This window comes from Phyllobates terribilis, unplaced genomic scaffold (assembly GCF_046119375.1).
Source record: "Phyllobates terribilis strain yellow unplaced genomic scaffold, ASM4611937v1 Scaffold_5__5_contigs__length_657084704, whole genome shotgun sequence".
In the NCBI taxonomy this organism is placed as follows: Eukaryota; Metazoa; Chordata; class Amphibia; order Anura; family Dendrobatidae; genus Phyllobates; species Phyllobates terribilis.
Genome location: NW_027362765.1, coordinates 517,455,690 through 517,480,238, shown reverse-complemented (window position 1 = coordinate 517,480,238; position 24,549 = coordinate 517,455,690). Strand labels below are relative to the sequence as shown.

Genomic DNA, 24,549 nt, shown 5'->3' with positions numbered 1-24,549 from the left:
CTACGTATCTGTACGCAGGTCAGATGCACACAGCTATGGATGTTCAGGACCTTGGACGGCACCACCTGCCACTGCGCCTCCTCTCCTCTCCTCACAATCCCTGTACTGGCCATACCGCTGCCCCACCTACTCTCCACCTCCTCATAGCTGCTATTCTAGAAGCACCACTGCGGCTCCGCCCACCGCCCCGCCTCCTCTCCACCCTCCTCAGACACTTCACTAAACGCTGCATTGCCACCCGCACACTGACTGGCTGATGGAGGATTCATTCCTGTCTCTGCCTGTGCCTGTCCGCGGGCCGGACAGACATAGCTAAAGGGCCAGATGTGGCCCGCGGGCCATAGTTTGCCCACCCCAGATCCTGGAACTGCAAGTCTGCTGGAGTGTGGAGACAGGAGCGGAGGATGCACTGCAGGGAGCATGAAGCTGCTGCGGTAATCAGGGTCCAGAGAGGAAAATGGCGCGGTGCAGGGAGCGTGAAGCTGCTGCGGTAATCAAAAACACTTGGGTTTACGTGTCTTCGAAAAGGTGGCATCATTTAACTGTGGAGGAAAGTGGATGGATGACAGAAACTTGCTTCTTGGAGGACTTAGTTCAGAAGTATTAATAAGAGATGTCTCCATCAAATCAGAGTTCAAGGATTTGGAGAGTGTAGTCTGATGTGTCTCAATGGCGGAGGCCTCTTGGTTTCCTTCCATCAGGTCAAAATCAGACTTCATTTTTCTCAGGCTGCAATGTTCTCCATACTGCTCATGGGGCCCTGTCTCCGCCAACAATGCAAAGGATTCAGAAATTGACCTAGATGCATCTTCAGATGAGAAAAGGTTTAGGTTCTGGTGTAAAATGGGGTCACTGTCTTTTGTCAGCACATCTTTCTTGGCCAAAGGTGTAACTGAGCACAGAACTGGATTTTTTGAATGGCTTGCATCTTCAAGTTCTACACGTGAAACCTTGGGGGGTAAATTAATACTAGAGAGTGATGGAATTAATGAGCTTTTCCAGGTCTCCTCCTCTTTGAGACAGTCACTAGTGATGGATGGTATTGTCCTAGCAGCAGCAGTTAGTGTAGAAAGTGCATTGTGGGAAGACTCAGAGACATATGGGTTCCCAGGAGGTAGACAAGTTTGTCTAATGTGGGGGAGAACTCTTAGAAGCCTGTAACGGGCAGAAGCTATTGAGTTGTTTATAGGTCGAGGAACATTAGGGGGGGTCGAGGTTTCAGCTTCTAAGACATCTTCAGCTGCACAAAAGCAAAAATTGAAGGGAGATATAAGAGAGAGTCAAGTAATAACATACAGCATTCATCCCATATCTTAATGATAGGTAATAAATGTGGGAATCAGACTGCCGTGACCCACATTGATAATGAAACTGAGGGTCTTTTGTCCTCTGTGTAAAATGAGTGACAGCTGGGACCCACATTGATGCCAAGAATAGGATCCCAAGTCCCCCATGTGAATGTAACAGTAGAGCGCATACGAGAACACAGCTTTATCCGCTGCTCTGGGACAGGGGACCATGCATGTGCACTACCAATCCATGCACACGGGGTGGGTGTGGAGAGGGGGCAGGATCCCCAGAAGTTAGACCCCCTACAATCATACATTTATCATCTATGTGAATCCCTGTAAGACAAGAGCAGCCACTTTACATATTTTTGGCAAGTTCAGCTACAAAACTTAAAAAAACAAAAAAAATACTGCTGTTAAGTAGTTCACACAGCCATAGGTATGCAGTATAAGGCCATGGCCCCACTATCAGTATTTGGTCAGTATTTTTTCCTAAGGAGTGGGAGCCAAAACCAGGTGAGGAACAATCAGAGAAAAGGTATAATAGAAACAAGTCACCTATTCTGCATTTGTGACGCCCTCCCTGAGCGAATGGGGAATACTCGGAGCTGGGCCTTGCTGATGTTGTGGGGATGCAGTCGTGGCCTTGACCCGTTCCGTGCCCAAGGCTGTCACATAAAAAATGGGCTTTTTTTTTTGGATGAGTGGTTGTTCGACTACGCCACCTGTGATTTCTGGTGAAAGCCACCAGCGCTGCAACAGTCCTCTGAGGCTGGTGTTCTGGCAGCTTGGTTGGTACTACTCCCCACAGGCGGAGTAGGCCTCAGGGCAGTGATGGACGCACTGTGTGGAAGAATGGTGGGTGCAGTGCCGCGCAGGAATAAACAAGCGGAGGCGGTGAATGAAGTCATCCGGGTCTTTACTCACTTTAGATGCACTTTCAGCCGCAAAGCTTCTCTCTGCTTCACACGGCGTACTGCGGCCACCAGGAAGGGGGTTCAGCACATCCCAGGTAGATCAGGAGCACCCGTCAAGACCCCGTTGGTGTGTTCCTCTCCTCCCGCTTGTGTTCCTCCCTGGGATCCACTAAGCTGCCGGGCTTTTCCAACAGTGACATGAAGTACACAGTCAGATATCGGGGGCCGGTCACCCCTCTTGCAGCAGGAGTCCCTCTGGCTAAGCCAGAGTGAAGAATACAGGTGGCGACTCCGCTCCGTCCGTATCCCCCTGGGATCCTTTTGCCTGTGGAGCCTATCTCCTCTGCTACCCTCCAAGGCCTTCTTAGAACGGGAACCTGACCGGGCAGAGACACTTGTTAACTCTGACCAGCTCCTCGTCTCAAGGCCAGAGAACGAGGACCGTGAATCTTCAGCCAGCTACAGACTCTTGCTGGACCCTGACAGAAGACCACAATCAAAAGACCTTGAACTAAAGATGGCCATATATTATATATGATTCTATAAGTGTTTCCTGTAAGTGTTTCCTCCACCCTCACCCACTACTTGGTTTCCCCTTTCTTTGGTTCCCCCCATCTCCTCTATCCCGGGCCGGGGCAGCACACTGGTGCATTTAGGCCCCCTACAGGACAGGAGTGGTGTAGTGTTGAGTGTGAAGTGGGGTCTTGAGTGATGCTCCATCCTTACCTGGAAGAGGAGATACCACACCTCTATCTGAGGTGCAGTACCCCTGTGGCGACTGAACCTTCAGGGGCACCACACATTTATCACCCACTCCTGATTTTGGCTCCCACTCCTGAGAAAAAATACTGACCAAATACTGATGGGCCGTGGCCCCACTAACACTAATGCCCGAGCTACAACTGTGAGCAAAGTCCTGTTATCTGACTACACTACATTGGTACATTACATCCAGTTCACTATACATTTTGTGAAGGCAGTTTTCGGAAACAGCCATACTACTTAGGAGAAACCATTTCTTGTGTTGCTTTAAAGACCTTTTTATTGAGGTTCATGTTCTCCATCTTTGATTTTAAAAACTTCATTTTGTTCATAGTGATCGAATTTTCCATGTTGGTCAGATGGAGAAGCCTCATCGTCATCCTCATCTTCAGCGTACAAGTTATAGGCCGAACCTCCACTAAGGAGAAGACAGAGATTATGTACAGAACATAAGAAACTCAACCAGAAATGACTAATATATTAACAGCTTTCATCTTGATGTAGATGCTTTTCTAGATGATCCAGTGAAGACTATGCGGAAAGATCAAGTGGAATATATCATCCATTATTTCAGATCGATAATACTGTCATATACTTAAAAAGTAAGATGGGAGCTTTGGATTACAGGCACTTAAGACCTGTTAATTATTGAGTATCTACTTCTATGCTCCTTAGGACAAAGACACCCAGTGCACTAGAATGAGGTAGATAATGAATCTCAAAACATCTAGAATCACTTAATTTGAGGGCCGCAAACCATCATCATGTTGTTATACTGCTGGGAAATGCCTTTATAAAAAGCAGAAAATCTAGACATTGGCCAGCACACCCTATAATGTTAAAATTAATATGCAGGGGCACATATACTGAGCCTGCAGTACAAATGTATGTACATGAACACTGCACGGCAGCACTCTGCAATTAACAAATACATGAATTCCACTATTGCTACATGCATGGAGAAAAAAAACCTTAATTCATCTTGTATAAACTAATCTACCAATGATAAGGTGACCTAACACCAGATGGGACACCAAGGCCCCGATTAAAGACCAGCGATCCGTATTTGGTCAGTATTTTTTCCTCACCAGGTTAGGAATAGTGATGAGCGGTGTTCGACTCGAACTGTTCGCCAATCTCAAATTCGAGCTGTTTTGGGCGGTGTTCGAGCCGTTCGACGAACCCGAACGATTTGAAAAAAATCCGGCTGTTCGAGGTTATGTTCGATAACTGTTCGTGCACCAAAATCGTAACTGGATTTTTTCACAGTAATGCTGATAATCAATGTTAATACGCAGTTTGAGTGTACAGCGGGGCGGGGGGAGGGGCAGGGGATGGATCTCTGCAGAAATAATGAAGATCTCCATTTTTTTTTCTCTTTCCCGCATTTACAGTGGGGAGGTGCAATCTGTCAGCCTATCAGCAGCGCACACACGGAGCGAAGTGCTTTTTTTCACACAAGTAAGGGCATGTGTCATTGGCTGTGTATGTCACATGTCCTTGCCCTATAAGACCCAGCCATTTTCCCTGTCGCCACCTTTTTCTCACTGCTGCTGCTGAGTGTTAGATGGCACCGCTGCTGCTGTGTGCGCGCTATACAGTATAACTGTGTGAATTGCAAGCGAATTTTATCTCAAATAGACAGATAGGTTGGGAGTAGTGACTAGTTGTAATTGCAGCCCTTTTGAGGGCTAAGTTACATCAGTTCCTATCACTTTTTCCAGGCAGGTCTGTTTTAGTGCTGTGCAAGTGTTTTTCACAGCATTTGGCTAAATCTAGCTAAGCAAATCCTTTTGGGCCTCTTGCAGTGTGTGTTAGTCAGTGGAGTAGCCTATCTGTGTTGCAAGCTACACCACCTGTGTATGTAATACAAATTTTTTACTGCACCTAGCCAAGTAAAACCTTTTGGGCATATTAGCAGTGTGTGGTACTCGTTCTATTAGGCCATCTATACTAAGCTCCACCAGCTTTCAAATTAATAACAATTTTTAGCTGCATCTTGCCTGGAAAATAATTTTGGGCCTGTAGCAGTGTGTGGTACTCATTCTATTAGGCCATCTATACTAAGCTCCACCAGCTTTCAAATTAATAATCATTTTTAGCTGCATCTTTCCTGGAAAATAATTTTGGGCCTGTAGCAGTGTGTGGTACTCATTCTATTAGGCCATCTATACTAAGCTCCACCAGCTTTCAAATTGCTAATAATTGTTAGCTGCATCTTGCCTGGAAAATAATTTTGGGCATAGTAGCAGTGTGTGGTACTCATTCTATTAGGCCATCTATACTAAGCTCCACCAGCTTTCAAATTACTAATAATTTTTAGCTGCATCTTGCCTGGAAAATAATTTTGGGCCTGTAGCAGTGTTTGGTACTCATTCTATTAGGCCATCTATACCTGTGTATCTAATAAAATTGTTTTACTGTTTCTAACCCAGCCAATCCTTTTAGGCTAGTACCACAATTTGGCCACTCAGCTCTGCTCGGTTTCCATCCATCGTTTTTTGTGCAAACAACTCCAGAGTTGTCAATTAGTTAACCACCAAAATGAGTGGCAAAAGGCCTGCTGCTGGTGGAAAGGGGAATAGGCGTGTTGGGAAGGGAAAAAAAGGTTGTGTCCGTGGGGTAGGTGTTAAAGCAACAGTAACATCTGCAGAAGAAAGACCATCTTCCAGCCAAACTAAGATGTCTACTTCTTTTAGTGGACAATGTGATACGATCCCTTTCTTACGGCCACGCCCATCGCTAAAAATTCCAGATGAGGCACAAAAACAGCAGGTGCTTCAACGGATATCAAGTGCTCATTTAAGTGGGCTCTCCTCCACCTCAACTTCAACATCACAAATACTCCAGTCCTCAGAGGTGTCACCCCAATTGCGCTTGCTTCCTCACAGCTCCCAAGTCTCCAGCTGCCCGTCTGAGTATGGGGTAGAACAGATGGTTGAGTCTGCAGAGCTGTTTACTCATACTATAGCCTGGGAATCAGAGGTCGGCTCCAGAGCTTCTGTTAATCCAGACGAGGAAATGATCTGCACTGATGCCCAGAATCTTTATGAGTCGGATCCAGGACCAGATGAAGAAGGTTCTGAGCATAATGTAGACCCTCGTTCCCAAACTGTAACTCCTGTTGGTGGAGACAATGAGGAAGACGATGATGAGACTCAAATACCTGATTGGAGCAACAACTTGAGTTTTTTGGCAGGGCAAGTAGAGGTTGGCTCTGAGGACGACAGGTGTGAGAACACACAGGGTGATAATGACGAGGATGCAGATCCCACTTACTGTCAACCCACAGTCAGCCAGTCGATGAGGTCAACAGAGGAGGTGGAGGAGGATGCTAGTGACGACGAGATCAGGTTGCGCCTTCCTGGACAGAGACGTAGTACTGGAAGCACGTCAACAACTGCATCCTCAAACACAACTCTGCCTCTGACCACAAGTCGTGGTGGCTCTTCAGGTCGCATGGGTTCTAAGCCTTGCATAGCCTGGGCATTTTTTCAGATCGATAAGGATGACCCAACTCGTGTTATCTGTAACATTTGTCACCAAAAGCTAATTAGAGGCCAAAAAATCCATAGTTTGAGTACTTCATGCATGAACCGTCACATGGATATGAAGCATAAGTTGCAGTGGGAAGCTCACTGTGCTACAATGCGGCCTAGTGGGCCGGGCCAACCACCGTCTGCCCCATCTTGTGCATCCGCGGCCTCTTCATCCTCTGTGACTGGGGGGACAGCAGTCACACCTGTTTTGGGATGCAGACCTGCCACCTCTTTACCCGCAACAGCCAGCGTGATTGGCAGGTCATCATTTAATTTGGAAATGGAAACACCAGCTGGTGTTGAGCGCTCTCCGACATCAAGAGCACCACCTTTGGATCAAGGCAACCTAACATGTCCGCCTGCATCTTCCTCACAGACCGTCAGTTTGCCGGGGACACCCTACTCAAACCCCTCTAAGCACAACAGCCAGCCCTCGGTCCCTCAGATGTGGACAAGTAAAAGACCATTTCCTCCCAGCCATGAGAAAGCTAAGAGGTTGAATTTCACCATCTGCAAGCTCTTGGCTACAGAAATGCTGCCTTTCCGCCTGGTGGACACAGAGGATTTTTGAGACCTTATGTCCGTCGCAGTGCCCCAGTACCAGATGCCCAGTCGGCACTACTTCTCAAAGAATGGTGTGCCTGCGCTCCACCAGCATGTCGCACACAACATCACCGCTTCTTTGAGAAACTCTGTGTGTAACAGGGTGCATTTCACCACAGACACTTGGACGAGTAGGCATGGACAGGGGCGTTACATGTCGCTGACTGGGCACTGGGTAACTATGGTGACAGCAGGACAAGGGGCTGCTGTCCAAGTCTTGCTGTCCCCACGAGTTGTGCGTCAATCCTCTTTATCTCGAAGTTCCTCCACTGCTTCTGCCTCCTCAACCTCCTCTCGGTCCTCCACCTGCACCCAAAGCCTGTCTGGTCATGCCACCCGCTTTCTAACTGCGCAGAAGGGATCCTGCACACCTCCTTACTATGCTGGCAGCAGGGCTCAACGTCATCAGGCGGTTTTTACTTTGAAATGTCTGGGAAATGTGAGTCACACAGCTGAGGAGTTGTGGTCAGCTCTGGAGAACCAGTTTCATGAATGGTTGTCTCCACTGGACCTGCAACCAGGGAAGGCCGTGTGCGACAATGCTGCAAACCTGGGTGCGGCCCTTCGCCGGGGCAATGTCACACACGTGCCTTGTATGGCTCACGTGTTGAACCTGGTTGTCCAGCAATTTTTAGCCCACTATCCCGGACTAGATGGCCTTCTGCAGAAGGCACGGTCGCTGTGTGCTCACTTCCGCCATTCGCATCCCGCAGCTCAGCGACTTACATCTCTACAGAAGTCGTTGGGCCTGCCACTTCACTGGCTAAAATGCGATGTGCCAACACGGTGGAATTCAACTCTGCACATGTTGCAGCAACTGTGGCAGCACCGACAAGCCCTGGTGCAATACGTTCTGACTTATAGCCTGGGCCAACGAGATCCAGAGGTGGGGCAAATCACGCTGGAGGAGTGGTCTCAGATCAGGGACCTATACACCCTTCTGCACAGTTTTGAAATGGCGACGAAGATGTTTAGTGCTGATGATGCCATTATCAGCATGACTATTCCGGTGATTTACATGCTGGAGCACATGTTAAACAGAATTCGGAGTCAGGTGGTGGGACAAGAAGAGGTGGAGGAAGTAAAGGAGGAGGAGTTGTATGCGGAAGGGCTAACATCTGCAAGGTCCAGACGGTCGGCAGCACCAAGGCAGCAGGCATGGGAGGGTGGGGAAGAGGGATTAACCAGGGCGCATGGTAGCAGCTAAACTAGTGAGGAAGGTGCAGGAGCCCAGGAAGAAGTGGAGGACGAACTGGCGATGGGCATGGAAGACTCATCAGATGAGTGAGACCTTGATCACATTTATGTTGTGCGAGGTTGGGGGGAGAGGGCAGAGGAAGGAAGCATGATTCTTACCTCGCCACCAACACAACAGGGACTTGGTGCTCCTGGATGCGCAAGACTCATGAGTGCCTTCTTGCTGCACTACCTGCAACATGACCCTCGAATTGTCAGAATTCGAAATAATCCTGACTACTGGGTTGCCACACTCTTAGATCCCCAGTACAAAAGTAAATTTGCCGAAATAATTCCTGCCATAGAAAGGGATTCACGCATGCAGGAGTATCAGCAGAGACTGTTGCAGAATCTTACATGTGCTTTTCCACAAAACACGAGTGGTGCACGTAGTGAATCTCACAGTTCTAACTTGCCAACCGTGGGACTGTCTAGTCTTCAGCACTCAAACCGTAACAGAAACACAGTATCTGCTGGTAACAGAAATTTTGCGGAATCCTTTCACCACTTTTTTAGCCCATCCTTTGCAAGGCCACAGGAGACAAGAAGTCAGACACATAGTCAACGCCTAGAGACGATGGTACAGGAGTATCTCCAAGTGAACATCGAAGCCATGACTGTGTCACTGGACCCTTGCTCTTTTTGGGCTTCCAATCTGGATAAATGGCCGAAGCTTGCCACTCACGTCTTGGAGATCTTGTCATGCCCCGCAGCCAGCGTTCTCTCTGAACGTGTGTTCAGCGCTGCTGGTGGTGTGCTGACAGATAAGCGCACGCGGCTGTCCACTGACAATGTAGACAGACTCACGTTCATAAAGATGAACAAATCATGGATCCGCAAGGACTTTTCTACCCCTGTGTCATCCTGGGGAGAGTAAAAGCTTGAGGATTTGTTAAAATCACCTCACCAACAGTTTTAAGATTTCAAATTAATAATAATTTTTAGCTGCATCTAGCCCGGAAAATAATTTTGGGCCTGTAGCAGTGTGTGGTACTCATTCTATTATGCCATCTATACTAAGCTCCACCAGCTTTCAAATTACTAATAACTTTTAGCTGCATCTTGCCTGGAAAATAATTTTGGGCCTGTAGCAGTGTGTGGTACTCATTCTATTAGGCCATCTATACTAAGCTCCACCAGCTTTCAAATTACTAATAATTTTTAGCTGCATCTAGCCCGGAAAATAATTTTGGGCCTGTAGCAGTGTGTGGTACTCATTCTATTATGCCATCTATACTAAGCTCCACCAGCTTTCAAATTACTAATAATTTTTAGCTGCATCTTGCCTGGAAAATAATTTTGGGCCTGTAGCAGTGTGTGGTACTCATTCTATTAGGCCATCTATACTAAGCTCCACCAGCTTTCAAATTACTAATAATTTTTAGCTGAATCTTTCCTGGAAAATAATTTTGGGCCTGTAGCAGTGTGTGGTACTCATTCTATTAGGCCATCTATACTAAGCTCCACCAGCTTTCAAATTACTAATAATTTTTAGCTGCATCTTGCCTGGAAAATAATTTTGGGCCTGTAGCAGTATGTGGTACTCATTCTATTAGGCCATCTATACTAAGCTCCACCAGCTTTCAAATTAATAATAATTTTTAGCTGCATCTTGTCTGGAAAATAATTTTGGGCATAGTAGCAGTGTGTGGTACTCATTCTATTAGGCCATCTATACTAAGCTCCACCAGCTTTCAAATGAATAATAATTTTTGTTCTCTCTTAACGTGTGTTCAGCGCTGCTGGTGGTGTGCTGACAGATAAGCGCACGCGGCTGTCCACTGACAATGTAGACAGACTCACGTTCATAAAGATGAACAAATCATGGATCCGCATGGACTTTTCTACCCCTGTGTCATCCTGGGGAGAGTAAAAGCTTGAGGATTTGTTAAAATCACCTCACCAACCATTTTAAGCAACTCTGGGGCAATTGATGCCACTTAAGTGGTGTCTGTGCCCCAAATTTTTTGAAAAAATGGAGACTCTTTTTGGAGTCCCCTTGCTGTGTTTTACGTGACGTTGGCATCGTCAATTACAGGTGGGTTGGGTCTCCCCCCCCCCCCCCCTTTTAACCGTAAGAAACTACATACACTATGGCTTGGGGTAACACAGATGGTTGAGTCTGAAGAGCTGTTTACTCAGAGGTCTGCTCCAAAGCTTCAGTGTCTGCTAGTCAGCGTAGTAACCCAGCTGCGAAGCAAGCTGCACCGCCTGTGTATCAAATAAAGATTTTTAACTGCATCTAGCCTAGGCAGACTGTGGTGACCCCCAACCAAACCCAGACGCTCAGCCCCCTACCGCCCCCCTTTCATTGACAATACAATCATGTAACTCTTACAACTGGATGGGAGGCGGAACAACCTTGCTGTGGTGTCGATTTCGATGCCTAAGAACGATTTTTTTTAGTTGTGGGGCCTATGTATTTGGTTGGGCATAATGGGACTCCAAACCGACGGGAGATGTTTGTGAATTCGTTGAGTAAGGGGCAGCGAAAGTGGATGACCAATCGCCACATGGCAGAAAAAGAAAGGAAAAAATCAGCTCACCCACCTAGAAGATCAACAGCACGGAGCCAGGAGTGCTACCAGACGAACATGAGGAACCAGGAAGATCCAGCTGAACAAATCTTCTAAAATCCACTTTTTATTGGGTCATACAAAAAATATTTTAAAAGTCCACCTTTGAGAAGAACAGCAAACGTGTTTCGAACTAAAGGTTCTTAATCATTGCATAGCAAAAAAACAGCAAGGAAGTGGTATTTATATGTTATGTCCTGCTATGCACCCGTTCAAGGCTGAGTTAATCAGAAATTTAAACATACATACCATGTTAAAATCGTATAGCATAGAAACAATGCATATAAATGTAAATAATCCAAAAGAAAAAGAAAAGAAGAAAAAAGGAACATATATATAATAATAATCTATAAATGATCATTCATAATGATACATCAAATCATGTCTGATGTTTAAACCCGCTGGTACACGTGTATTTAAAGTATAAATCCACCAACTTTCTCTATTAAGGAGCTTTCTCCTATAATCATCCACCAAATCTCCACCAATCGCCACGGCCCACGGAGGGGACACCACAGTCAGTGAATCCTTCCTTATTTAGTATAGAGTCTACCAATACTTTGGGTGTATTAGCCCAGCTGCGAAGCAAGCTGCACCGCCTGTGTATCTAATAATAATTTTTAACTGCATCTAGCTTAGGCAGACTGTGGGGACCCCCAACCAAACCCAGACGCTCTGCATCTAACCCAGCCAATCATTTGATAGTATTGCTAGTAGCAGAGTCGCATGGGCTCTAAACCTTGCATAGCCTGTGCATTTTTTCAGATCGATAAGGATGACCCAACTCGTGTTATCTGTAACATTTGTCACCAAAAGCTAAGTAGAGGCCAAAAAATCCATAGTTTGAGTACTTCATGCATGAACTGTCACATGGATATGAAGCATAAGTTGCAGTGCGAAGCTCACTGTGCTACAATGCGGCCTAGCGGGCCGCGACAACCACCATCTGCCCCACCTGTGTCATTCTGGGGAGACTAAAAGCTTGAGGATTTTGCAAAATCACCTCACCAACCATTTTAAGCAACTCTGGGACAATTGATGCCACTTAAGTGGTGTCTGTGCCACAATTTGGGGAAAAAATGGACACTCTTTTTGGAGTCCCCTTGCTGTGTTTTACATGACGTTGCCATCATCAATTCCAGGTGGGTTGGGTCTCTCCCCCCCCCCCCCTTTTAACCGTAAGAAACTACATACACTATGGCTTGGGGTAACACAGATGGTTGAGTCTGAAGAGCTGTTTACACATACTATAGCCTGGGAATCAGAGGTCTGCTCCAAAGCTTCAGTGTCTGCTAGTCAGCGGAGTAGCCACCGCCTGTAGATTTAATTACAATTTTTTTTTTCAAATTCAAGTTTTTTTTTAGTTTTGTGTTGAAAAAGTACAAGAAAATACAATATACATAGTAAAGGGGGTAGTATAACTATAAATCTATGCATAACGACAGTACATTGGGGGGTACAGGGAGTGTTTTCCATCAATATCCAGATCAAGCATGTATTTTTCCATATGAAAGATAGAGAGAGAGGGAGCGGACCACGGCAGACCACCAATCAATAGAGTGCGATTATGATCATTGTTGTGCCGACATCACGGATAACTTTAGTTGGGGGCTAGATGGTAGGAGTCATAGTTTTGCAAATCAATCCAATCCCTCCAAATCACACAGTATCTATCAACATCAGCCGGTGAGATGGCAATCAGATGCTCCATCCTATTAAGGAGGGAGATCTCCGCAAACCATTCCTCCACAGTGGGTGCGTCTCTGCTTTTCCAGTGTCGTGGAATGACATTCTTAGCCGCCTGTATTAGGTAGCCTATTGATGACCTTTTATAGCTACGTTTACTTATTGGTAACATTGATAAAAGGAGGGCTTCTGGCGTATTAGGGATAGTCAAACCAGTTATTTTCTCAATCATGGGAACCACCTTGGCCCAAAATGCATTTATTATAGGGCATGCCCACCATATGTGTGACATTGTCCCTTCCCCCTCCCCACATCTCCAACATCTGAGACCACTGGATACCATCTATCAAGGACTGCTGGTACCCGGTACCATCTAGAGATAATTTTGAAGGAGGTTTCCTGAGCTTTGGACCCGATTGAGGTTTTATGTGTTAGGAAGAAACATTTATCCCATTGTGAGTCAGAGAAGGACTTCCCCAGTTCCCTTTCCCATGCACCGCAGAATCTTGGCCTATTGTCAGTTACCTAGGCAATGAGGAGATTATACAGTAGGGAGATGGAGTGTGTAGGGGGTGACAATGATAGGCTCAATTTTTCAAAGTTTGTGAGATCTCTATGAAGATGTGTGCGCTTCTTCACAGTTGAATAGAAGTGTTGTAACTGGCTATATTCAAAATTAGCCTTCGGGGAAGTGGCTCTTCCCTGTAACAAGTCATTGAGGGGGAGCAGCGAAGTATTGGAGAAAATAATATTGGATGGGATTTATTTGAACCGAGAAATCTATTTGCAGATAGTCCTGGTGGGAAATCTGATTATCTGAAATCGGGAGCAAGGGGCCCTGGGGGTCGATTGAGGATAAGCTTTTTTTGGGGATCTCAAAGACAAAGCAGTGGCATAAGTACTATATGACATGAGGCCAAGAGAGGGGACAATTAAATGGGCGCACCATGGGAGAGTGGTAAGAGCTTTAGGACAAATGGATTGAGCTATTTTGACCCACAATTTCCCCTCCGAATGATGGAAGAAGTCCAGGATTGTAGCGTGTACTGCTGCCATGTAATACCTTCTACAATCCGGAAGGCTAAGGCCCCCTTTTGTTTGTGTCTGATCAGAATGTCCCCCCGAATGCGTGGACGCCCACTTGCCCAGATAAATCTGCAAAAGCTACTGCGTAGTCTTTCCCAAAAATTTGAGGGAATTACCACGGGAATGGTTTGGAAGAGGCATAAGAGTTTAGGTAGGACGTTCATTTTTAGTATATTTATTCTACCGAACCAGGAAAAATCCTTCACCGTCCAAGAAGTAAGATCTCTATGGAGTTGTTCAATAAAGGGCCCAAAATTAAGATAAAATAGACGGGAGAGGTCTCTATGAATACGAATTCATAAGTATTTGATACCCTGTGAGGGCCAGGCAAAGGGAAAGCTGGACTGTATGGAATTCTGTATGGATTTGGGGAGGGAGACATCGAGGGCCTCAGACTTCACTGCATTGATTTTAAAATTTGACCATGTACCAAAGTGATCTATTTCAGACATAACAGCAGTGATGGATATATGTGGTTGAGTGATATATACTAGGACATCATAAGCAAATGCAGAGCACTTGTACTCGGTGCCTCCCACCTCAATCCCCCTAATATTGGGGTTATCATGAATTGATGAGAGCAGGTGCTCCGTCACTAGGATGTATAAGAGAGGGGACAGAGGACATCCCTGCCTTGTCCCATTGGTGATTATGAAAGGTGATGATAATGTTCCATTTATCTTCAGCCTAGCTGACGGATTACGATACAGGGCCATGATTTTGGCTATAAAAGGGTCCCCTACCCCAAGCTTTTTAAGAGAATAATATATGGCGTGCCAGGAGACTCTATGGAATGCTTTCTCAGCATCCAACGAGAGTATCTAATTACAAATTTTTAACTGCATCTAGCCCAAGCAATACTTTGGGCCTAGTAGCAGTGTCTGCTAGTCAGCGGATTAACCCAGCTGTTAAGCAAGCTACACCACCTGTAGTTTGGACACTTATTTTTTTCAAAGAAAATGGTTCGGGGCCCCGGGACACTCAGTGAAGAGCATCGGGGAGGCACCCCAAGGCACAGGGGCTGGGACTGGCTGTAGGACGCCTTGCGGTGGACCGCCAGGCTCGATCCTTATAAAAGCTTTTTAACTGCAGCAGCTTTAGTGGACGCTACTGGAGCTGGAATTACCACGGCTGCTGGCATGAGACTTGCCCTCCAATAGATCCTGGTAAAAGGATTTAAAGTGTACTCATTCAAATTAGAGAGACAATTTAAATTAAAAAGATTAGACCTGCCTCCACCGCAGGGGGGCTCACTTGACCCACCAGCGGACAGGCACCAGTATTGGGAGAGGGGGGCTGGCCGTCAGGGTCCACCGCAGCTCTGGCACAAACCCAGCGACACGGAGGTTGCACGGGCAGGAACGGACTGGCCGTGTCGGCTTCGCACTTTTTTGGTTTTAGAAGGGCATGACATGCCTATATCTGTGGCTCCTCCTCCTTTTACTCCTCCACCTCTTTTTTTCGCATGACTATATGTACTTGTCACTTTTCCATGTGTTAGTTGTGTCTTCTGAGCAGTTTGTCAGCTTTTGGACACCTTTGAAGTGTTTTCTATGTGTTTCTATGTGTTTTTGTTTGCCTGCCATTGGTTTTAACGGTGTTCGAAGGTGTTCGACGAACAGTTCGACGAACAGTTCAACGAACAGTTCGGCGAACATACGGGTGTTCGACGAACCGAACCGAACTCGAACACTACGGGGGTGGCTCAACACTAAAAACAGTTGTCACGTCTTCCAGTCCGGAAGGTTGAATTAATCCAGTCTTGTGCAAAAGGCCGTAGATAAGCCCTCTATGACGCTCCGTGATGCGATGTCCCCATTAGGCACATTAAAGTCCTGTTTTCCCGCTGTTCGATGGTCACAATTCCACTGCAGGGCTTTTCAGTGGGATGTATTATATAATGAGTCAGTCCTTGGGGGCTGTCTTGATCATACTTTAACCTTATCTCCTCGTTCAATACAGTCCCTTAGATGATGGTTGGAGACAAGGAACTTAGTTCAGGGGGTGCCCTGGGAGGTAAGACCTACCCATGTGTTAACCACAGACGCAGTCCCACGGGATGGGCAGCTCACTTAGATGGCAATATAATTCAGGGACTATGGACAGAAAGCGAGAAAAAGTTTTCCTCTAATGTCAAGGAACTATTGGCTGTAGATCGGGCAGTAAGCGGGTTCCTTATATCTCTACAGGGTTGGGACGTCTGCATATTATCAGACAATCAAGTATCGGTGGCATATATAAACCATCAAGGCGGTACGAAGTCAAAAAAGCTAATGAGAGTGTCGGACAAACTATTAAAAAAAAGCAGAAGGTCATTTACTCTTCCTTAATGCTCTACATTTAAAAGGGAAAGAAAACGTCAAGGCAGACTTCCTGAGCCGCAACGTTCTGAAAGAAGGAGAATGGGTACTGAGTCCACAGATCTTTTCTTAAATAGTTCGAATGTGGGGCCTTCCGGTAGTAGATCTGTTCGCCAGAATCGGAAGGTTCCGGACTTCTGTTCCCTGAATCCCAGAGAAAATCCTCTAATAGTGGACGGTCTCCTCCGCCCCTGGAAGTTCAGTCTAGCGTATAAGTTTCCTCCCTCTGTACTTCTTCCTGTAGTCGTAACAAAAATAAGAATGGACAGAGCTTGGGTCATTCTCATAGCTCCCTTCTGGCCCAAGAGACCTTGGTTTTCCTGCCTAAAAGAAATGTCAGTGACTTATCCTTGGATCTCCTTTCTCAAGGGCCGATTGTTCACCCTCCCACGCCGGGACTCCACCTGACGGCGTGTAAATTGAAAGGCAGTTATTAGAAAATAGAGGATTCTCGTCAAACAGGTAAGTTACCGGTAAGTAACTAAGACTTTCCAAATTAATAATGGAACAGCACATACTCCAATGGTCTGGGAGTCTATGAAGGCCTACCTGAGAGGGATATTAGAGAAATAACAAGGAACAAAATGAAAACTAAAAAAAAAAAAGAAGCAGATCAGGCAATATTTCAGGAACTCAGGCAGGCTGAAATTAATGTGATAGATAATCCTACACCTGATGCTCAAAGAAGGCTTAAAGCAGTCCAGTCCCTGGCTACACGGACGGTACTGCAAAAAGCGGAGAGGAAAAAATCCTTTCAGGGAATTACCTTTTTAGAAGAAGATAAAAGAGTAGGGCATTTACTATTTCTTGTTACTGCAGCGCAAAGGGATCCATCCTATATTTACAAGCTTCTCTCTCAAAATGGGGGTTGGGCAGAGTCTACGAGGGAGATTCTGGAGGTTCTGCTTTCATTTTACAAGACATTATACTCTTCAAAGGTTAGACTCCCGGAAGGAGAAATTTAAAATTTCTTAGAAATGGCCAGGTTGCCCACATTGTCTGCAGATGAGCGGAGGGCTCTGGATGATCCTCTGTCACTGGAGGAACTAGAAAAGGCTCTAACTTTTATGCCAGGTAAGCTCAAGGCATAGATAGCCTCCCTGTGGAGGTGTATAAAGTGTTTAACAAGATATTACTCCCAAATTTGCTACAACTATACAACCACTCCCTTGCAGTGAGGTCATTACCACCTTCCATGAGAGAGGCAATTATTACGATTATCCCTAAAAAAAGGGAAAGATCCTCAGCTCCCTGAGCCATATAGACCTATTTCTCTATTGACGGTGGATATCAAAATATTGGCTAAAATATTAGCTAATAGGCTGTTAGGAATTATGTCTAAAGTGATACATCCAGACCAAACGGGCTTTATGGCCAACAAATCCACAGCAATTTGTGCCGCCTCTTTTTAAATATGCAGCTCCCAGCAGATAACTTTGGGCATAGAGCGGTGCTGTAGTTGGATGCAGCAAAGGCATTCGACGATAGCATAGAGTCAAACTTCCTCTGGGAGGTGTTGAAAAAAATGGGGTTCGGACCCACGTTTGTATCATGGGTACAGTTGTTATACTCACCCCCCTCCCCCTACAGATAAAATCAAAGCAAATGGTGAGCTGTCTCAAAGCTTCAGATTATATAGAGGCACAAGACAGGGATGCCCTTTGTCCCCATTATTGTTTGCCATTGCAATAGAACCTTTAGCGGCAGTAGTGAGGAATTCTTCTGAAGCTAGAGGATTTCAATATGGGAACATAGAAGAGAAGACTGCATTGTATACGGACGACCTTCTGCTATTTCTGGGAGACTAAGGTAGATCCCTGAATAGTGTAATGGATATACTTAAACAGTTTGGGCAGTTGTCAGGTCTGACTATTAACTGGGATAATTCTGTACTATTCCCCTTAGATGGCCCGGTAGACCGTTCAGACATTCAGCATACCCAGATAGAGGTGGTTTCCCAGTTCAAGTACTTGGGGTTGGTAATATCGTCCCCTCTTAGAGATTATGAAAAACAGCATCTACTGCCTCTTCTAGACAAAATTAAGTGCAAAATAACGGCATGGCGTAAACTCCAACTCTCTGTGGTGGGCATGTTAAATCTTATTAAGATGGTGTTAATGCCTCAGATTTTATATATTCTACATAATGCTCCCATTTGGCTCCCACTATCTAGATTCCATAAGATAAACATGCTTTCATAGATTTGATCTGGCAATCCAGAATAAGACTAGAAACTTTGCAGAGACCAAAAGATGATGGTTGCCTGGCACTGCCCAATGCATGGTTATATTTCCTGGCGGCTCAATGTCAACATATGAAGGGATGGAATGAAAATGACACGGGCAGTTCAGTCTGCAAAATTATTCAAAACACTGTGGGACAGCTGCAGCCTGTGATGAGGTTTCGTCAGCGCCGACTTGGTTGTTGCCCGGACAACCCGACTTTCTCCCACAAGTCCCAGAACAAGGCAAAGTCCCGCCTTTATATCATAGGGTGCAATAGGTCATTGACTACGCCAACCTCATGGAACTCGGTGCCACAGTTTTTGTCTATGACCACTTGGACCACAGGGTAGTCCTTAGCGTCCCCATGGATACATCAGACGCCGACCTTTTTCCCCGGAACCAGCTGATGAGGAATTGTGGCCCGTACTAAGGTTACTAAACTCCCCGAGTCTAGCAGAGTAGTCACTTGCATACCATTCACCGACACAAGGCATGCCTGAGGTCCCTCGCCTGGTTGAGGGAGAGCACTGCAGGCAGGATATGCAAAATATGAGCAAAGCCATCCTGCGCTGCAGTCCATTGGCTCAGTTGACATGGGGCGCTGGGCAGCTATGTGACCTGGGGTGTGACAGCGCCAAAATGCTATGTTATTGGGCGGGACCTTTGGCAGCAACTTAGACCCCTCCTGGGCTCTAGGGCACCCCCAGATGTGGCTGTAGTTCCCCTCTTTTGGGTGTCCACCCCCTTTTGGGAACCCCAGTATGGAGACACTATGACCCTGGGTTTTTCCAAGGAACTTTCCACCACCTGGTACCTTTCCACCAACCCCACCAGGTCATCGGCATTATGGGGATCTCCCTGGGAAACCCAGGCTTGCACCGACCTCAGAAGGGAGTGCATGAACCTGTCCATGATGACCCTTTCCACCATCTGTGCTGGGGAGGAAGATTCAGGTTGCAACCACTTTTGAACCTGGTGCAGGTGGTCGAAAATCTGGAATCAGGGAGGTTTGTCACTGCAATAGGCCCAGTGGTGCACCCGTTGCGCCCTGACAGTCAGAGTTACTCCCAAGCGCGCCAAAATTTGTTTTTAATTTAGCATACTCCTTTGCGTCCTGCAGGGCCAGGTCATAATAGGCTTTCTGCGGCTCGCCCGTTAAATATGGCGCCAGCACCTCCACCCACTGCTTCGGAGGCAATCTCTCCCGCTCCGCTACCCTCTCAAAGACTGTAAGGAACGCCTAGACGTCATCACCCGGAGTCATCTTTTGCAATGCTCTTACCGTCTTCCTGACGTGCAAATTATCACCTGAAGTTGGGGGAATGGCGGCCACTCTGCTGCGAACTTCCCCCGCTAGAAGATCCATCTGCCGTTGTTGCTGCTGAATCTGCAGCACCAGGAGTTTATTAGTCTCTGGCTGCATCTATTGCTGCTCCCGATGCTGCTGTTGCAGGCTCTGCAAGTACTACTGGTGCTGCTGTTGTTGGCTTTGCAGCAGATGTTTGAGTAGCTCCTCCATGGTGCCAGATATCTCTGGCTGGCGGCCTTTACCCAGAAAATCCACTGATCTCTGTGGCAGGTACATGTTTTCCTGGAATCCTGCCCGCACTTCTAGCACCAATTGTAAGGGGGTTGGTACTCACTCAGCCACTTTCAAGTTAATCACAGGAGTCAGTTTCTTTAAAAATGTCCAAGGCCTTTTATTCGGACTTCATAAACCGCACTCTCCAGGTAAATGAAATATAGCCTTGTCCGGCACAAAGTAGCAAAACAAGCAAAACAGTCCATACAGTGCTGCGGGTTCGCCCGCTACCAGTCAGTGTCCTGTAGCAGAGACATGCTGGAGTTCTCCACACCTCCAGCCACAGACACTGAATAAGACACTCGGTCTCCATTTTATACACACGCCATGGGGGTGGGGATATGTGAGCAGCCAATCCCACCCCTCTCTTATGACTGCTCGTAAAAACCGTCCGTGATACGCCCAATTAACCCTCTCCACACTATGTGTACTGGATCATGCTTTCCCGGATTTACATCACTGAAGCTGCCAACCTCATTGATACATATCTCCTGTCAAGGACATGTCCGGCGGCCATCTTACAATACACATTGGTATTATAGCCTCCACAGCAGACTTTACATGCATATTAATATTTAATTTAAGCTGTAGGCTGTGATGGATAACATCTATACTTTCAACCATCTCCAAGGCCTTGCACCCCATTATCCACCCATCTTTACAACACTGGTTTGATAAGAATTATAGCTGGATCTTTTTCTTCCACTAGGTCATTTGAGACCTAGGAACATCGAAAAGCGACTTTAGAAAGTTAGGGTGCCATCTGAGATGAGGTCACTTTGGCTCTGGTAGGTGGGTTTATACAATTTTTTATCAAAACTATATAACTTTTTTTTTAAACTACAATTGAAGCTATAGTGGACCTCATGTACTCACTAATTGCAAAGTGCAATTATAAAAGATGCCCTAGTATAAATTCTTTCACAATTATATAGAAAAAACTTTTTGGGAGGTGAAATGTACAAAAGGGAAAAACAGCACACCTGCAACTTTATTTTTAAACATTGCTCAGTGTGCAGTTTAATTGACTTGAACTTTATTGTTGACTTGAACTATATTGTAATCCAAACCTCACAACTCCAAGACTTCTCTCGTGTCGCGCCAGTTTTCTGGAATGCACTGCCCCAAACGATCCGACTGATATCTAGCCCCCATGTCTTCAAACGTGCTTTAAAAACACATCTGTTTAGACAAGCCTACCACCTCAACTCACCAACCTAATTCTCCCCTGTTCCCTCCTAAATATTAATCTGCCCCTGAGTATTCATCTGTCTCCACATCCGCCATGCTGATGACCATGTTCTTCCTATTGTGTCCCCCCCATTTCCATATAGATTGTAAGCTTAAGAGCTGGGCCCTCACTCCTCATGTAACTGTAACTATTGAAATGTGATACATTGTATTGTTAATATTGTCTGTACATGTCCCTACTTAATTGTAAAGTGCTGCAGAATATGTTGGCGCTATATAAATAAAAATTATTATTATTATTGTGCAGATTGATACGATGATGACAATACCCCCATTTATACAATTTTATATCATAATGGTAGTGAAAAAAATATAAAAGGCTGGGGGTTGCCATGATCACAGATAAAAGCTACCACAAGGTTTTATAGATCTTTTATCTGAGTCTGGATAAGCAAGAAACAGCAATTCCAGTATTGCTTTGTGATTTTAACCGGGTTTACAGAGCTGTTATGAGGGCATGCATTTTGATAGTTTTTATTGTTGCCATTTTTAGATACGTACAACTGTTTGGTTGCTATTATTTCCATTTTATTTTTTGTAAGCATTTGACATTTAAAAAAAAAATAAATACATTTTTGGTGTCACTGTGCAGGATAAATAATAATCTAGTGTGCATCATCACTTATGTAGTGCAGTACATGAAATTATCCTGTCAATGTTGGACTGACAGGTAGCCTATTAGATTGCCACCGGCAGGATCTGATCAGCTGTCATGTATAGCAGACCCAGAGTCCATCGGCAGGCCTCCAGATACTATAGCAACCCATCAACACCCTGTGATCAAGTGCAGAGGTGTTGATGGCCCGACAGAGGGAGTGCTCTCCCTCTGTCAAACTCTTCATGCGCCACTGGCATTAAACAGAGTCGTCATGAGGAGTCATGTGAGGCTTCTGCAGCTGACTGCACAACCAGTATAGAAGCTGTGCCGTGTGATCAGCATGACGTGCAGATCAGTCTTCTGGAGCAAAAGAATGACGTGTGCTAATGCTAAACATACAGGTCATATAGCATTAAGGGGTTAATGTACTGCACACTGTATACTAATTACCATTAAGTACTCAAAAGGGAAGGGCACAGATATCCTAAATAGTCATGCAGTCTGGTCTTTAAACCCTGCTCCTTCCAGCTTGAATGATATCCCACTGACTCCAAGGTTTGGATGTGCCTTTGTATAATGTAATGGTGGTTTATGTGCCTCAAACCAAGTGACAGGTTCCCTTGAACAAAATCACTTAGTCAACAGCAGGTTCTGCTGACGTCAGTGTAGATCCACAGATAACCTTGCTCTGTACACACTGAGGCACGCAATTGTATATGCATTTATGTTGCAGAACCTCATGTATAAATAACAATTTATCTAAACTTGAAAACTTAAGACAAGTAAAAACAGACGATTTTAGATGAAGATATTACAGTATCAATTGTTGGACAGGGAAAATATATATTCTTGTACCGTATTAGCCAGTAGATAGAAAAATATTTAGATTTGAGAGTCCTCAGTGGTTGATACCTTTTAATGGCTAACTGAAAAGATGGCAACAAATTGCAAGCTTTCGAGACTACTCAGGTCTCTTCATCAGGCTAGTACAGTCTCGAAAGCTTGCAATTTGTTACCATCTTTTCAGTTAGCCATTAAAAGGTATCAACCACTGAGGACTCTCAAATCTAAATTGTTGTACATAAATCTCACACAAAACCCCAAAAATGGGCAGGACAAAATTGTTGCCACCTTTCCAATAATTATAAATTATTATAAAAATATCAACAATCTCAAGGTTACAAGTCCATCTCCAGAGATCTTGATATTCCTTTGTCCACAATGCGCAACATAATCAAGAAGTTTACAACCCATGGCACTGTAGCCAATCTCCCTGGACATGGACGGCAGAGAAAAATTCATGAAACCAACGCAGGATAGTCCGGATGGTGGATGAGTAGCCCCAATCAAGTTCCAAAGAAATTCAAGCTATCTTGCAGGCTCAGGGATGCATCAGTGTCAGCGCAAACTATCCGTCGACATTTGAATGAAATGAAACGCTGTGGCAAGAGACCCAGGAGGACCCCACTGCTGACACAGACATAAGAAAAAAAACTAGACTGCAGTTTGCCAAAATGTACAAGAGTGAGTAAGCCAAAATCCTTCTGGGAAAGTCTTGTAGACAGATGAAACCAAGATGGAGCTTTTTGGTAAAGCACATCATTCTACTGTTTACAGAAAACAGAATCAGGCCTACAAAGAAAAGAACACTACCTACAGTCAAATATGGTGGAGGTTCAAAGATGTTTTGCTGCCTCTGACATGTTTAAGATCATAATTCATTCAAAATTATCAAAGATTTTTTGGGTCTGAAGTGTGGAAAAGTCAGAGAGAAAAAAGAATGATTATAGAACGAAGCTAATGTTGCCATACATTTTAACGCTTTCCCGCTCCATGATGTGCAATTATGTGTAGCATCAGCGTGTCTGCCCCCTGCCAGGCAGAGACGCCGTCCCCCTTACCACAGCGGTCCTGCTCCAGCGTCTTCCGGCCTCCCTGCAGCTGGTGCACGCAGCCTCCCTGGCTCTGTGCTTAGGGCGCGCGCGCTCCCTCCGTCTTGAAGGGGCCGCGCGCGCCGTCCTAAAAAGTCCCCGGCCAATCACCGGAGAGCTTTCCCTATAAGAGGCACCTCCTCTAATATGGAGGTGCCCGTGCGAGGTTGTTGCTTTGTGATTCTTACTTTGCTTCAGCCCCCAGGTCCTCTGCAAGTCAGTCCTGTTCGCCAGTCTGATCTTCTGCTCAGTCCGCTAGCCTGACTTCTCTTCTGCCCGACAGTCTGTCTACAGCCCAGTCCGCCAGTCTGTCTATGGGCTCTGCCCGCCTGCTTACCTGGAAGCACCCGCCTGTTACCTGCCGTGCTTGCCAGCCTGCTTACCTGGAAGCACCTGCCTGTTACCTGCCGTGCCTGCCCACTTATCTGGAAGCACCAGCCAGCTACCTGTTGTGCCGCCAGCTTGCCTACCCGGAACACTCGCCTGACTATCTGCCTAATCAGCCTGCTTGTCTACCCGGACCATGCGTCAGCCTGCCAGCCGAAGCTCATCCGCTGTACCGGTCAGTTCCTGCCTTCTGACACGTGGGGGGTCACCTGCTCTCATACAAGGTCGGTCCCAGAGTGGCACCTGGTCCCTCTGCTCGGTTCCTCCCTGGTTCACGGAGTCGACTGAGCCACCGTGCGACCTTGGTCGGACAGAGTTGATACTTAGTCACGCCCCTCTGGCCACTCCTTACCTGCTGCCCCCTGGCAGCATATAGCAATGGACTTTATAACTGACCTCCCAGTCTCTGCCGGTTGTACGGTCATTTGGGTGGTCGCTGACCGCTTCTCCAAGATGGCTCATTTCGTTCCCCTGCCAGGCCTCCCGTCTGCACCCGAGCTAGCTAAAGACTTTATTCGTCA

The 24,549-nt window shown here is 46.0% G+C and overlaps 1 pseudogene; it reads right to left on the bottom strand.

Annotated features, from left to right (window-relative positions):
• Positions 1–494: 494 nt before the first annotated feature.
• The window catches only part of LOC141271652 (AN1-type zinc finger protein 4-like), a 43,744-nt pseudogene continuing 19,689 nt past the window's right edge, over positions 495–24,549 (bottom strand).